Source organism: Mya arenaria, chromosome 7 (genome assembly GCF_026914265.1).
Source record: "Mya arenaria isolate MELC-2E11 chromosome 7, ASM2691426v1".
NCBI lineage: Eukaryota > Metazoa > Mollusca > Bivalvia > Myida > Myidae > Mya > Mya arenaria.
Window position 1 is genome coordinate 50,318,505 of NC_069128.1, and position 16,178 is coordinate 50,334,682.

Sequence of the window (16,178 nt, forward strand, 5' to 3'; positions counted from 1 at the left end):
ATCACCTTATGTAACCAATGAATTCATGGAAGGATGGAGTAGCCATAAGATGTAATAACAGTCCTTGTGGCCTATTGGCTCATGCTTCAATTGTTTGTATTGGCATGGGTCGTTCCCAACTAAAACCAGACTATGTTTTTATACCACACTTGTATTGTTTCTGCAATTTTGTTACTAAGGAGTTAATTGATTATAAAATAAGTGTTTTCAGATGCATTTTAGGAACCTAATTGTTGGTTGTAAAACATAAGCGAGACCCTTCAAAGAACTGTACCTTAACTTGGTGGAGTCAAAACGTCCTCTAAATTAAAAATCAGATTGCCCTGTCATTGATAACATTTCCCTTAAAATCAAAGTAATTCTTTAGGACAGTAAATAGAGAAACTGACTTACTATCTGGACACGGTCAATTATCACACAGGGCCCTGTCCAAGGAGGGGCCTACACAAGCATGACCCCCGCCCGCGGAAGCGGGTCAGTGCAGGTGCGCACTCGGGTGTGGTGACCTGAGCCACACATAGAGCTACAGTTGCCGTACTCTGACCAGGCGCCAGCCTCCATATAGACGAAACAAAAACAGTATATCATTTATTGATGGAAGGTATTTCTAAGTCCATGTTGACGTTGTTTGTTGCGTTTTTTTGCAAATCTGCAAAATATCCACAAGAGTCGAATACGACATTCCGGATCAAAACGCAATACTTATAACACTTTTATTATATACATTACTGATAATATCACGTAAACGCCACATGTTTTCATAATAAATGTCATTTTAACGACGCACTATTTTGTTTTATGACGTCAGTTTAACATCGCGCAACGATACTTGTTATGTCGTCACGTCACAAGAGTGGAATACGGCCGTATTGCACTGGAGTGGAATACGGACTACCGTATATTGCGATATGTATTGCGTGTTGAATTTATGATGGAGTCCCCTAAATGGCAAAATTGGTCCCAGTCTCGTCAGATGAAGGGATGCTGAGATATCTTCGATCATGCATACCCCAGTTTTAGGCATTTTTCGCTGCATTTTAGAGCATAAAATAGCCTTATAGGCAAATAGAACCGGTGATCGAATATCATTCCAGGCACCCCGACGGGTGCTTCTTGTAGGGAATCGAGAGCCCTAAATTTCAAGACCTTAACGGACCTCATACCATTTTTGGGTACGGAGATATCTTCGAGATTAGCTCCCCCTTACAAGCTATATGGGAGCGCGTTAAAAGTACGAAATATCGCGAAATTTGGCATACTTTGACGCGTTAGTTACCGGTGACCAAATATCATCCCAGGCACCCCTTGGGGTGCTTCTTGTAGGGTTTAGAGTCCCCTAAATGGAAACATTGGTCCCAGCCTCGTCAGGTGCAGGGATGCTGAGATATCTTCGATCATGCATACCCCAGTTTTAGGCATTTTTCGCTGCATTTTAGAGTATAAAATAGCCTTATAGGCAAATAGAACCGGTGATCGAATATCATTCCAGGCACCCCGACGGGTGCTTCTTGTAGGGAATCGAGAGCCCTAAATTTCAAGACCTTAACGGACCTCATACCATTTTTGGGTACGGAGATATCTTCGAGATTAGCTCCCCCTTACAAGCTATATGGGAGCGCGTTAAAAGTACGAAATATCGCGAAATTTGGCATACTTTGACGCGTTAGTTACCGGTGACCAAATATCATCCCAGGCACCCCCTCGGGGTGCTTCTTGTAGGGTTTAGAGTCCCCTAAATGGAAACATTAGGTCCCAGCCTCGTCAGGTGCAGGGATGCTGAGATATCTTCGATCATGCATACCCCAGTTTTAGGCATTTTTCGCTGCATTTTAGAGCATAAAATAGCCTTATAGGCAAATAGAACCGGTGATCGAATATCATTCCAGGCACCCCGACGGGTGCTTCTTGTAGGGAATCGAGAGCCCTAAATTTCAAGACCTTAACGGACCTCATACCATTTTTGGGTACGGAGATATCTTCGAGATTAGCTCCCCCTTACAAGCTATATGGGAGCGCGTTAAAAGTACGAAATATCGCGAAATTTGGCATAATTTGACGCGTTAGTTACCGGTGACCAAATATCATCCCAGGCACCCCTTGGGGTGCTTCTTGTAGGGTTTAGAGTCCCCTAAATGGAAACATTGGTCCCAGCCTCGTCAGGTGCAGGGATGCTGAGATATCTTCGATCATGCATACCCCAGTTTTAGGCATTTTTCGCTGCATTTTAGAGCATAAAATAGCCTTATAGGCAAATAGAACCGGTGATCGAATATCATTCCAGGCACCCCGACGGGTGCTTCTTGTAGGGAATCGAGAGCCCTAAATTTCAAGACCTTAACGGACCTCATACCATTTTTGGGTACGGAGATATCTTCGAGATTAGCTCCCCCTTACAAGCTATATGGGAGCGCGTTAAAAGTACGAAATATCGCGAAATTTGGCATACTTTGACGCGTTAGTTACCGGTGACCAAATATCATCCCAGACACCCCTTGGGGTGCTTCTTGTAGGGTTTAGAGTCCCCTAAATGGAAACATTAGTCCCAGCCTCGTCAGGTGCAGGGATGCTGAGATATCTTCGATCATGCATACCCCAGTTTTAGGCATTTTTCGCTGCATTTTAGAGCATAAAATAGCCTTATAGGCAAATAGAACCGGTGATCGAATATCATTCCAGGCACCCCGACGGGTGCTTCTTGTAGGGAATCGAGAGCCCTAAATTTCAAGACCTTAACGGACCTCATACCATTTTTGGGTACGGAGATATCTTCGAGATTAGCTCCCCCTTACAAGCTATATGGGAGCGCGTTAAAAGTACGAAATATCGCGAAATTTGGCATACTTTGACGCGTTAGTTACCGGTGACCAAATATCATCCCAGACACCCCTTGGGGTGCTTCTTGTAGGGTTTAGAGTCCCCTAAATGGAAACATTAGTCCCAGCCTCGTCAGGTGCAGGGATGCTGAGATATCTTCGATCATGCATACCCCAGTTTTAGGCATTTTTCGCTGCATTTTAGAGCATAAAATAGCCTTATAGGCAAATAGAACCGGTGATCGAATATCATTCCAGGCACCCCGACGGGTGCTTCTTGTAGGGAATCGAGAGCCCTAAATTTCAAGACCTTAACGGACCTCATACCATTTTTGGGTACGGAGATATCTTCGAGATTAGCTCCCCCTTACAAGCTATATGGGAGCGCGTTAAAAGTACGAAATATCGCGAAATTTGGCATACTTTGACGCGTTAGTTACCGGTGACCAAATATCATCCCAGGCACCCCCCGGGGGTGCTTCTTGTAGGGTTAAGAGTCCCCTAAATGGAAACATTAGTCCCAGCCTCGTCAGGTGCAGGGATGCTGAGATATCTTCGATCATGCATACCCCAGTTTTAGGCATTTTTCGCTGCATTTTAGAGCATAAAATAGCCTTATAGGCAAATAGAACCGGTGATCGAATATCATTCCAGGCACCCCGACGGGTGCTTCTTGTAGGGAATCGAGAGCCCTAAATTTCAAGACCTTAACGGACCTCATACCATTTTTGGGTACGGAGATATCTTCGAGATTAGCTCCCCCTTACAAGCTATATGGGAGCGCGTTAAAAGTACGAAATATCGCGAAATTTGGCATACTTTGACGCGTTAGTTACCGGTGACCAAATATCATCCCAGGCACCCCTTGGGGTGCTTCTTGTAGGGTTTAGAGTCCCCTAAATGGAAACATTAGGTCCCAGCCTCGTCAGGTGCAGGGATGCTGAGATATCTTCGATCATGCATACCCCAGTTTTAGGCATTTTTCGCTGCATTTTAGAGCATAAAATAGCCTTATAGGCAAATAGAACCGGTGATCGAATATCATTCCAGGCACCCCGACGGGTGCTTCTTGTAGGGAATCGAGAGCCCTAAATTTCAAGACCTTAACGGACCTCATACCATTTTTGGGTACGGAGATATCTTCGAGATTAGCTCCCCCTTACAAGCTATATGGGAGCGCGTTAAAAGTACGAAATATCGCGAAATTTGGCATACTTTGACGCGTTAGTTACCGGTGACCAAATATCATCCCAGGCACCCCCTTGGGGTGCTTCTTGTAGGGTTTAGAGTCCCCTAAATGGAAACATTAGGTCCCAGCCTCGTCAGGTGCAGGGATGCTGAGATATCTTCGATCATGCATACCCCAGTTTTAGGCATTTTTCGCTGCATTTTAGAGCATAAAATAGCCTTATAGGCAAATAGAACCGGTGATCGAATATCATTCCAGGCACCCCGACGGGTGCTTCTTGTAGGGAATCGAGAGCCCTAAATTTCAAGACCTTAACGGACCTCATACCATTTTTGGGTACGGAGATATCTTCGAGATTAGCTCCCCCTTACAAGCTATATGGGAGCGCGTTAAAAGTACGAAATATCGCGAAATTTGGCATACTTTGACGCGTTAGTTACCGGTGACCAAATATCATCCCAGGCACCCCTTGGGGTGCTTCTTGTAGGGTTTAGAGTCCCCTAAATGGAAACATTAGTCCCAGCCTCGTCAGGTGCAGGGATGCTGAGATATATTCGATCATGCATACCCCATTTTTAGGCATTTTTCGCTGCATTTTAGAGCATAAAATAGCCTTATAGGCAAATAGAACCGGTGATCGAATATCATTCCAGGCACCCCGACGGGTGCTTCTTGTAGGGAATCGAGAGCCCTAAATTTCAAGACCTTAACGGACCTCATACCATTTTTGGGTACGGAGATATCTTCGAGATTAGCTCCCCCTTACAAGCTATATGGGAGCGCGTTAAAAGTACGAAATATCGCGAAATTTGGCATACTTTGACGCGTTAGTTACCGGTGACCAAATATCATCCCAGGACACCCCTTGGGGTGCTTCTTGTAGGGTTTAGAGTCCCCTAAATGGAAACATTAGTCCCAGCCTCGTCAGGTGCAGGGATGCTGAGATATCTTCGATCATGCATACCCCAGTTTTAGGCATTTTTCGCTGCATTTTAGAGTATAAAATAGCCTTATAGGCAAACAGAACCGGTGATCAAATATCATTCCAGGCACACCGACGGGTCTTATGTTAATCTATCAGTGTTTTTTCTTTTTGGCACTGCATATCAAAGCCATAGTATCATAAGGATATAAAAAGTGAGCCGATCAAATGAACAAATGCTGGACTGGATTAAATAATTTGATTATGTATCGTTAAAACCCTTAATGCATGATATTTAGAATGTAACAATGCTAACAAAGTCATAAACATGCCGTAACAGACTGTTATTAACATTTAGAGTCAAGCGGTAACATAACGCAGTTTGTAAGTGTGACAGTATTATGAATGAAACCGTTCCTACTCGGAAATAATGGTTGTAGGTACGTATTAACTAAAGGTGTGAGAGTAGTTAATTTGGAAATATAGTATACATAGGACACTACGCAATTTACATTTACAAAACATTATTATAAGTTTCTTGAGATATGTTCATGCACAACATGACCCCGAATACATGTAAACGCTATATTCCATGTATACAGTCTTCCAGGACTGGTTCTTAAAAATAAATTACAGTCAGGTTTTGATGCAGAAAAAACAACATCAATTATCTCTTGTTATCCAACACATTGAGTGTTTGCGTAAATTTCAGTAGTACATAAAGGTACTAAATCCCTTCAAATCCGACCTAATACTCTTCTTCACCCCAACAGTTATGACATAGCAAACACAACTACAATGGACACATGGTATTATATCATACTTCAAAAATAAATCAGCACCATTGGTGTAGGACAGGTCACGCAGTGACCACATATGTTTCCATTTTTGGGCACCAATCTTTAAATCGTGCCAAAAGGTTGTATTTTTTCCGAGTCAAATGAAGAAATGAGATATCATAAAGATGTTTTTATTATTGTTGTCTTGAGAAATGTCGACAGGTTGTCGAAGTGAAAAATACATTTATATCTATTAATGACTTTTATCAGTCCTTTATTATTTATCAAGAGTGAACTGATCTACTGCCAAAATTGTATAACTTAAGAATGTTATGGACATCGTACACCATTTATAGACTTTCCTTGCGCTACACAAGTCGGGCCGCAATATTGATGTACACAATGCTGGTCTACACTATCTTTTCTTTACTACATATAGGGAACATTAACATTGGGAAATGTTTATATTATTTAACTTTAATAACGATGCGTTCTCATTAGCGTCAATTAATCAAGTACAGGAGCTATTCGATTTTGTTTATTTTGCCATTAATCATAATGTTAAATTGTTTGACATGATGAATCTCATTTTGGTAACATTTGAATGGGTATTGTTTGATACATTTGAAATAAACGCCAAAAAGTTTAATAAACAGATTTATTCAAGTTTTAATTTCGTTTTATCAATTAATGTAATATAGTTAACCATTTCTTTGCACATTTCGAAACAAATCGTGGCTTAGTTCCTTAGATGAAATTGACAACAAACTCGACTTACCCCTTTGCTCCTTGTATGATAATATCAACATCTGGGCCAATATCCGTTTTTCCTTGTTCATGATTGTCAAATTGCTGCTATTTTGGTGTTCCTATTATATGCATCCAAATTGATTATGCACAATATGGACACAGATAATAAGCCAAATACTTAAGAGTTAATACAATCCATTCGTTCTTCGTATATCCTATTTTACACATTCATAGTGTACTGAAAAATAATCACGTTATGCTGAATGTTTGGCAATGCATAGAATGTTCATTTACTATGTGTTGTTAATTTAACATATCATATAAATTCTTAAATTGAATTCGAAACTTTCATTGAAATGTTTTAGGCACCTTAATTGCGTGCTTGCTTTGCAAAAAAAAATATATGGGTAACAAAGATCGACTGTCGATATATCTGAATGAAGATGCTGTTTTATTATACTAATGTATAACTAGTTCAATTTGCGTTTCACAAAATTTAAAATAGAATTAAAAGGTTCCAAATGGATGAACCAGATATGTTGTATTTATAACAATGGATTTTCAAACAGAACATTCTTTTTTGAAATAGAAAATTTTAGATATAGTTTTAATAAAAAGAAAATATCTTGTCATATGTACTCACTAAGACATCCTGAAATATCATGATATTTGGGCAATCATTATTGACATGATTTTAACTTTTACTATAAAATGTTGCTGGATTAATAATCACATCCTTTAAAGAAATTAAACATTATTTTTTCCAGACCTAAACCTAAACTTAAATATTTTGCCATATGACATGCTATTATGTTTTACATCTGTTAAGCCAGTTCTGATGTCTTGCGTTAAAGCCATTTCTATTACCCAAACCCTTGGTCTAGTATTTGAAACATACAATCATTCGAATTATATTCCTTTTTATTATTCTTTAGTTTATATTGTTAAAAGATAATTCAACACGTCGTTTACATGTTATACCATCGTTCTCACAAGTAAATTATTTTTCATAAAATCCTTATATATATATGTATCCGAACTTGTAAAAATGAAACGATCTGCCTATCTGTAAAATAGTTTACTGAATTACCCATGCCGACGTTTTTTTTTTCTGAAATGAGCACGAAAATTTCGATCCTCGATGGGACTGTAATACTGGAACGCCACCTTGCGGTAACAAAGATGGTCGAAAAAGTATCAAATACCTTTATTGTACATATCGCCTAGGCAACTCTATAAATATTTAGCTATTTTAAATGCGATCATAAAGATGTGTTACCTGATATATTTGAATGACTGTGAAATAATGAGGTATGGCATAAAAAAAATTAACTGCGGTGTAATTTGAAGATGTCTGAGCAGATAGCATTTGCAGTGAACATTATAATTAATTAAACGACAAAATTGAACAATACCTGTACCACGGGCTCTTATCCCCAAGTGGAAAATTGCAGATGAATGTATTTGATGACATAAATGGAGACTGCTATCTCGTTATTTATTCACCCATTGTGAATTAATAAGCCATTCATCTGCCAGCAGGTAATGAGTTATTTGATTCTCAAGTCTATTCAAATCAAAGCTGTTTTATTTGAAACGAAGTCTGCGTGTCGCTTGTCCTGAGTATTTATTTTTGATTGCACAAAATACTATGCTCTGTTATTAAATATTGGAATATCGTTATGACTCACACCGCTGCAAACGCTTCAAATTTGTAAAGAAGGTTTTCATGCGTTCAAAATCACAATATCACCGTGTTTGTACAAGAAAAGGCTGGTATGTGATACTTCTACTCTAAATGCTTATAAGCTATTGAAATACATTTTATATTTAACAATGTCGCAATACTTAAAGTGCAGATATTAATAATATATATTTTTATTCCATTAAATAAATGTATGCAGACATGAAACACTACCACAATGAAATAAATAAATTTCACTTACAAAGCTTATCTCCAGTATTTTAGCGTCGTATAATGACTGTTATGTGTATTACAATTATAATATTACCAAATTGTGAGTCATCAGGTTCCACCAATAAAAAACAAACATTAAATTTGTAATTAAGTATAAACACTAATGTCTTACTTGGAAACCCTGTGATTTTATATCGACACGTCGCAATAATTACTTTAGCGACAGATAAATTATTCAATGTTCCATCCTTGATACATTATTTCAGTTCTTCTTCCAGCTTCATTCATAGTATATCAAGTAGAAAAAGATTTGTTAAATGATTATTACACTTTTGAACTATTATTACAATGTGTTATCTTTTTATTGGTATTACCAATACTGTAAACTATAAAAACAATACGTTCTGACCAGAAAATGTGATGCAAAAGAATAGCAAAAAAGAATAGTGAAGTTCGAAAAGAAGTTGAATTCGAAATAAGCTATGGCTGTTGCTTTAATATAGTATAAAATGTTTTTTGTCCAGTTGTGTCTTACTCTGAAACGAAAACGTTCACTGATGTTTTTTCCAGTGACCACATTGAATGTTTTGCCATAAAGCAATTGATACTGTACATACTAATTAAATAGTGTCTTAGTGCATGTTGGGTAATAGAATCTGCTCCGTCAATTCAAGATTTGAACACCTCAAGCGCTAATGATTGTTTTGTAACACGAAAATGTTTTGCTATTACTTAGGTATTCATTTACGTTTATATGATAAGAAAATCGTGGTCTTTGTAAATGTATATTGTGAAGTTTTATGAAATATTTTTATTCTTGTTTATGATATGTGTTATGTGAAATAAACTTGTGAAGCAAATCGTTCTTAATGAAATGAGATGGAACCATTCTTGATATCGAATTGATCATTACAGCATAAACATCCATGCATTAAACGTAATAAACAGTAAAATAACATCCTATTTTATTTGTGAAATGTATATACAACATTTGTTGCTAAAACCGGTTCGAGATCATTTCTGTGTTACGTTAACTAGCATGTATATTTTGGTCTTATTCTTAGGGTACAGTTTTAACGCTTAAAAAATGCATTTTTTTCTGTTACGACAATTTACTAGCTGGTCGAAAGGAACACACGCGTACCTTTTATTTGTTTGTCAAGGGATATTAGTTTTGCACTGAACGACAGTGAGTTGATCCCGCGTGAATATTTTACACCAGAGGTATAAATGCCTTCTTGTGCGCGATGAACTTGGTTGAGGAAATGTTTGACATGTGCAATCTTTTGTGACATGTTAAATATTTTACCTTTGTACAATAAAATGCAATTTAAACCCACAGTCATATAGAGAAAACCTTTAAGTGTGTCTCATATTCATTTAATTCATATTTTGATAGCTTTACCTCTGATAAAGGTAGAATACCTTTTGCTTGCATCGTACACACAGGTTGCTGTTGGTGTCATATACATGAAATCATGACTTTAGTGATGTTGGTCTTTTTTTCGATATTATGTGCCAAAAAAAATCCAATGTAGTTTGGAGAAAATTACACCCTATAAACTTAAATCACCAATTGAAGGAACAGTGTTTTCAAAGGAGGTTTGAGCACATAAACTGGTTTAAGCCCCCAGTAGATTGACATTTTACTGACCGTTCCAAGGCGGTACCTAACAATCCTTGATAAACACCCCTAGTTTGTTGTTTTATTTTAAATAGTATACTGTGTACTGAGTTTGTGGAGTTTTTTGTGTTGTTCCAGGTGTCTGGTTTGTGATTGTTTGATTTTGTATTCTATGTCTTTGGCATTATTGTATACTTTGATAGGATACCATTTACGTTTTTACTTTAATCGGGATTGTTGGGACAAGAGTGAGGTTGTGCATACAAACTGGTTTAAGCATCCAGTAAATTTGCATTTTACTGACCGTTCCAAGGCGGTACCTAACAATCGTTGATAAAATACCTAATTTTTTATATATAGTATGTATGTTCTGTGCTTCCATGTTTCTTGTTTGTGATTTTATGTTCTATGTCTTTTGCGTTTACCCAGTGCCATTAAACCGGGTTTATGTTGAAACGTTTTGCTACTGAGCTTGTTTCTGTAGCTTTTCGCATAAATATTGTTATATTTAGTTTTGTTTAAAGACTTGCATGATATTTAAATACATAGTCCATATCACGTATGTTTTCGTATATTTTAAAATCACTATAATCATGGTTAAAAAAATATCGCGACACATAGGCTACTTTACAATTCAAATCTACAGTATATCGTCACATGGTTTCACATGTGACTGGAGTATGCGTACCTAACTCTTTTGAATATGCCTCGTGTTGAAACATATATTGTTAAAAAACAATAAGCAAATTAAACTTCCCTTTGCGGTAGCACTAGGTCATCTCACTTGGTAATAATATCTTGGTCAGTATAATATTAAGAGGATATGAAAAAGTTCAACCATTTGAATAAGGGAATTTTGCTCGAGAAAATGCAATCTTTGGTCGTTGTTTCCTTGGGATCCGACCCACCATGGGACAGAATTGCCGGAAAAAGACATAGTGAGGTTTATATTCCTTAAGTGAGTTTTATATGCGAATGTTTACTGACATGTGAATATGCAACTATAAATAGCATCAAAGTTTACGACATATTACGACCATTATATTGAAATAAGACAGATTCGTGAATTTTTCTATAAATCCTTGAAAAATAAACATACCTTTCCCTAGAACGATGAGGAATTCAAATTAAAATATAGATTGTTTCAATCTACAATAATCAGTCAAAAAAGTACAGGACAAAAATTAAACCCCAAATACTATCCAAATTGGCAAAAAAACGAAAGAAAGAAAAAAAACAGAATTAATCACAAATGCAATAAAGCGATATGATAGTTTTATTTCAGTGTTGCCCGATTTAGCAAGATTACGTTACATAACCCTTCGTTGAATGTAACCACATTCATAGCCAACAAATACAAGACAATATGCGTGAATATTATATGTGGAGTTTGGGCAAAAACGAGATCATCCTTTGGAAATACAAATTTATATTATTTCAGATACACATTCGCGCAAAAAAGATCCATCTAATCAATAGTAATCATGATGCGTATATAATTTCAATCGACAGGGTAGTGGGTGAACGTTTTGTTGCATGTTGTCAAGGCCAACGTTAACGATAAAAGTTAATTGCTTTGTTATTTATTCGCTCGGTAGTTACGGTTACGGAAATCTTTTGGTAAACGCTCCGATATGGTAGTTAATGATCAGACGGAAACTAACGAAACACTCTCAAACAACATACAAATTAAGGATATTCCCCTATAGTGTAAAGGGTCGTATGTAATTATTAAATATTGATACTGATATTGATTGATTGAAATATTGGGACGAGAACTCCTACCTCAAAAACAACAAGTACAAATCATATTATAATGAGACCGCAAAGCTTATTTTAAATAGAGGAGAGACAGTAATCTCAAGCAATACGATATTGATAATGAGTTTCATATAATAAGGAAATTGATAAATGCTCTATCACAATGCAAACACTCAACTACAATTGTTCCTGCTGAGAGTTGAACTCAGACCTCTTTTCATAACTGAAAAGTATTCTTCATTGAAATACAGGAACTGTCAACTGTTAGGATATCTGCATTGTCTTCATAAATGATCTTCTTTTCATAAAATGTAGATGAGGAATCAATATTTTCACTTATTAAAATAATAATTTACCTGGAGCCAATGCCTTCAATTGATCGACATATAAGTATATGTTAAACAATAGATACCCTACAAATGCGAACAAATCCGCAGACTTAGATTACATCATTTATTGAAGAAAATGCACAAAAATAATTAAAAAATGTTTTTAAATAAATGTCTATGTTTTCAGGTAATATAAGATAACTGCTGTTTTAATTTAATACTTTGGTTTTGATATAAATGGAAATAAATACTCAAAATTAATCATCTTTAAAATTATTACGATAACCAGAATTTCGACGAAATCAAGATAGTTTTAGAGGATTTTTTTTCTGATTTTTGTTAATTTCATAAACCTATCTATCATTTTACCAGCTTATTTAGTTTTCAATTTATTTAAATAACTTTGTCGATTGATAGTAGTATGTTTAAATTTTAAAATAATTCATATAAATATCTATATAACTAAAGAGAATATGACAACAACAGTATAAGCTCATGTTAATTCAATTTTACTGACATTTTCAGTTGTGCCATGTTGTTAAAACATGTCGTTAACAGCATTTCAATATTTAAATGTTAATTTGGTGCAAATTGAGTTTCGGAATATTTTTAAGGAAGTTTTTTTCTACACCGTAACCACTTATATTGGAAAATGTAAGATGTCAATTATGTAAATATATTGACCAACAGATACATTTAAAAAATAATAATGTTTATATAAGTTAACTTATGCACAAGAAAGGTTTGTTAAGTTATAAAGATATGTAAGAATTTATCATTTTCATTTCATGAGTAAGCGTTTTAGCTGCTGGTGTTGTAAATCTGTCGTATAGTATTTTGATACCATAATCCAAAAGTAAACCCAACATAATAGAGTTCAAACTAATTTTCAAATTGTTTGATTTTAAATACTCTTCGAATATTGGTACATGCTAACATTTTAGACACTGCATATTTGTCAGTGCCACATACTTTTTATACGATTGTATATAACTCCGTGTTCGTCCGTACTAATATTTCAGCATCTTTAGCGTACAGATATGTGAATTGCTTTAATTTTAGTGTGCCCTAATATTTCAGATGCTTGAGTTTTTACATGCACTAAAGTTTTAGGTGCTTGATTTTTAGTGCGTCCTAAGATTTCAGCCGCTTAAATTTTCATAGACAATAAAAGTTAAGGTGCTTGAGTTTTGAGTGCGCCCTAAGATTTCAGTCGCTTGCATTATGAGAGGCATTTAATTTTTAGTGCGCACTTAAATTTTAGTCGCTTGGTATTTTTAGTGCGCGCGGAAATGTTAGGTACTTGATTTTTAGTGCGCACTTAGATTTCAGTCGCTTGGTATTTTTAGTGAGCGCGGAAATGTTAGGTACTTGATTTTTAGTGCGCACTTAGATTTCAGTCGCTTGGTATTTCTAGTGCGCGCGGAAATGTTAGGTACTTGATTTTAAGTGCGCATTTAAATTTCAGTCGCTTGAGTGTTTTTAGTGCGCTTTTAAATGTGAGGTACTTGCTTGTTTAGTGCGCACTAAGATTTCAGTCGCTTATGTTGTTTGCGTGCACTTCGATTAAAGGCACTTGCATTTTTAGTGCGCACTAAGATTTCATTGTCTTGAGTTATTTTGCATGTACTAAGATATTAGGCACTTGTTTTCTAAGTGCACTGTCACATCTCGGTAGCTTAATAATTAGTGCATATAACCATTTCAATCGTTTGATTTTATAGTGCGAACTAACAAGTAAACTGAACAATCTGATATTTGCTGATTCAGATATTTTTATCTTAAAAAGAGAATGAAACAAACTTCTTTTTTATAAAACATCTGAATCATAAATACGTACAGATAAGTCTGAATTAATTTGACATGGGACCCAAAATTGACGATATTAGTAAAAAAGTTCGATCAACAACGTATAAAACAGTGACCAGTCCAGTAGCCTAACCTTTAGCAAAGATACTGTTAAAAACACAATATACACCAAACGCCAAACATTAACGTCTCAAAATGTTTTCCACCTACACATGAAAATGTATTTGTCTTAATTCACATAAACAATATTCGAATAAAAACATAGCAGTTTATATACGCCAAAAAGAAATATACTATTTTGGTGAACATTACATTAATATTTCTAAGTAAAATAATAATTGACGTTCTTTACTACTTCTTGTGATCTTTAAAGGTACATACGTTTATGATGAAACAGGAATTTGGCTTGATAGCATTTCTATTAGATATGCTTTAACCAAATTAAGGCAACAACATTTGGTTCATTCCTTTCTAACTTCCGATCAATGGTTTGCATTTATCCGTTCAGACACTGTGTAATAAGTTAAAAACGATTGCATTTTTTTCAATAAGAACTATATTTTTGGCAGATGTTCAAGCTTTTGATAAACGTAATGTTGGCGGCGTAGCGGTCAAGCGGTGATACGTTGCTGTCTTGGCTGTATAAAATTTGCGACCTAGCAGTCTCGCGCCGATAAGTTTGGGGCCTTTCATCGGGAAGTTTGGGACATAGCGGCTTCAAATAGGCGGTCTGGTGGCGTTAAGTTGACGGCCTTACGGCGGGAGGTTAGAGTCATAGCGGCGTTCATCGGGTTACTCATCGGCGGGAAGTTGAAATCCTATCGCCTTGAAGTTGGCGGCCTAACGGCGGTAAATAGGCGGCCTAGCGGCATGAAGTATGGCATCTTGGCGTGAAAATGCCGGCCCAACGGCGTTATATAGGCGGTAACATACGTGAAGTTCGGGGCATAGCGACGTTGATTAGGCGCTAAAGCAACGTTAGTGTGCCGGCCTGGCGGTGGGATGTAGATAGCCCGGCTGCGGGAAGTTGGGGACCTGGTGGACGTCAAGTCGGTGGCCTCGTGCAACCTAGCGAGGTCAATATGCAAGCCTAGCGGGGTTAAGATGGCGGCCTGGCGGTGTTAAATAGGCAGCCTTGGTGAACTTAATTGGTGAACTTACGAGCTTAAGTAGGCGACCTGTCGGCGGGAAATTGGGCCTGGCGGTGTTTAGTTTGTGGCCTAGCGAGATTAAGTTGGCGGCCATACGGCGTCATATTGGCAGCCTAGCGGTGTAAAGTTAGCGGCCTGGCGGAGTTAAGTTAGTGGACTAACATAAGTAAGTGGTTGGCCTGATGGTGAAGTTGACGGCCTTGTGTCGTAAAAAAGGCAGCCTAGGGGCATTAAATTGGCTGCCTTTCGTTTTTAAGTTGACAACATGGCTACGTTTAATAGGCGGCCTGGTGGCATGGCGTTTGAGTCCAAGCGGCCTCGAGGCGTTAAATTTAGGGTCTAGTAGCATTGAATATGCAGTCTGGCGGCCTGAACCTAAAGGCCTCGCGGCATGACTTTTAAGGCATATTCGTTGAGTTGGAAACCTAGCGGTGTAAAACATGTGGTCAATCGGCATGAAATTGGCAACCAAACGCGCCTTGAAATGTGCAGTCTGATGACGTTTAATACGCAGTCTAGATGTGTGAAGCTGGCGGCCTAGCGGCGTAAATTACGCTAAACAGCGTTATTCAGTTGACGACCTGTCGGTGGGACTATGGCGGCCTGTCGGCGGGGAATTTGAGGTCTAATGCTAGGTAATAGGTGACGACCTTGCGGTGTTATTTTGGTGGTCATTTAGCGTTAATTTGGCAACCTGACGGTCTTGTGAGACTTAGTTTGTGGCCTGGCGTCGGGAAATTGGTGGACTGACGGTGTTAAGTTGACTGCATAGCGAGTAAAGACTGGCGGCCGTGCGGGTTAATTCGGTAGCCTTGTGGTGATAGGTTAGCGTCCTGGTAATATTACGTGGACTAACGGCATTACGCTGTCGGACTGACGGTGTAAAGTTGACGGCCTAGCGGCGTTTATAGCCCAAAATAGAGGGGGTATATTGGCGGCCTGGCGGCATAAAGTACGCGACGTTGCGGTGTGGCTGCATTTTGTTGTGAAGTTGACAGTCTGATGGCATTAAAAAGGGGGACGAGTGGCAAGACGATCCGTCGGCGTGAAGTTGGCTGCCTGGCGGCGATAATTCTGTCAAGTTGACGCTACCTGACTGTCAAGTTCACGCTGCCAGACTATCAAGTTACAGC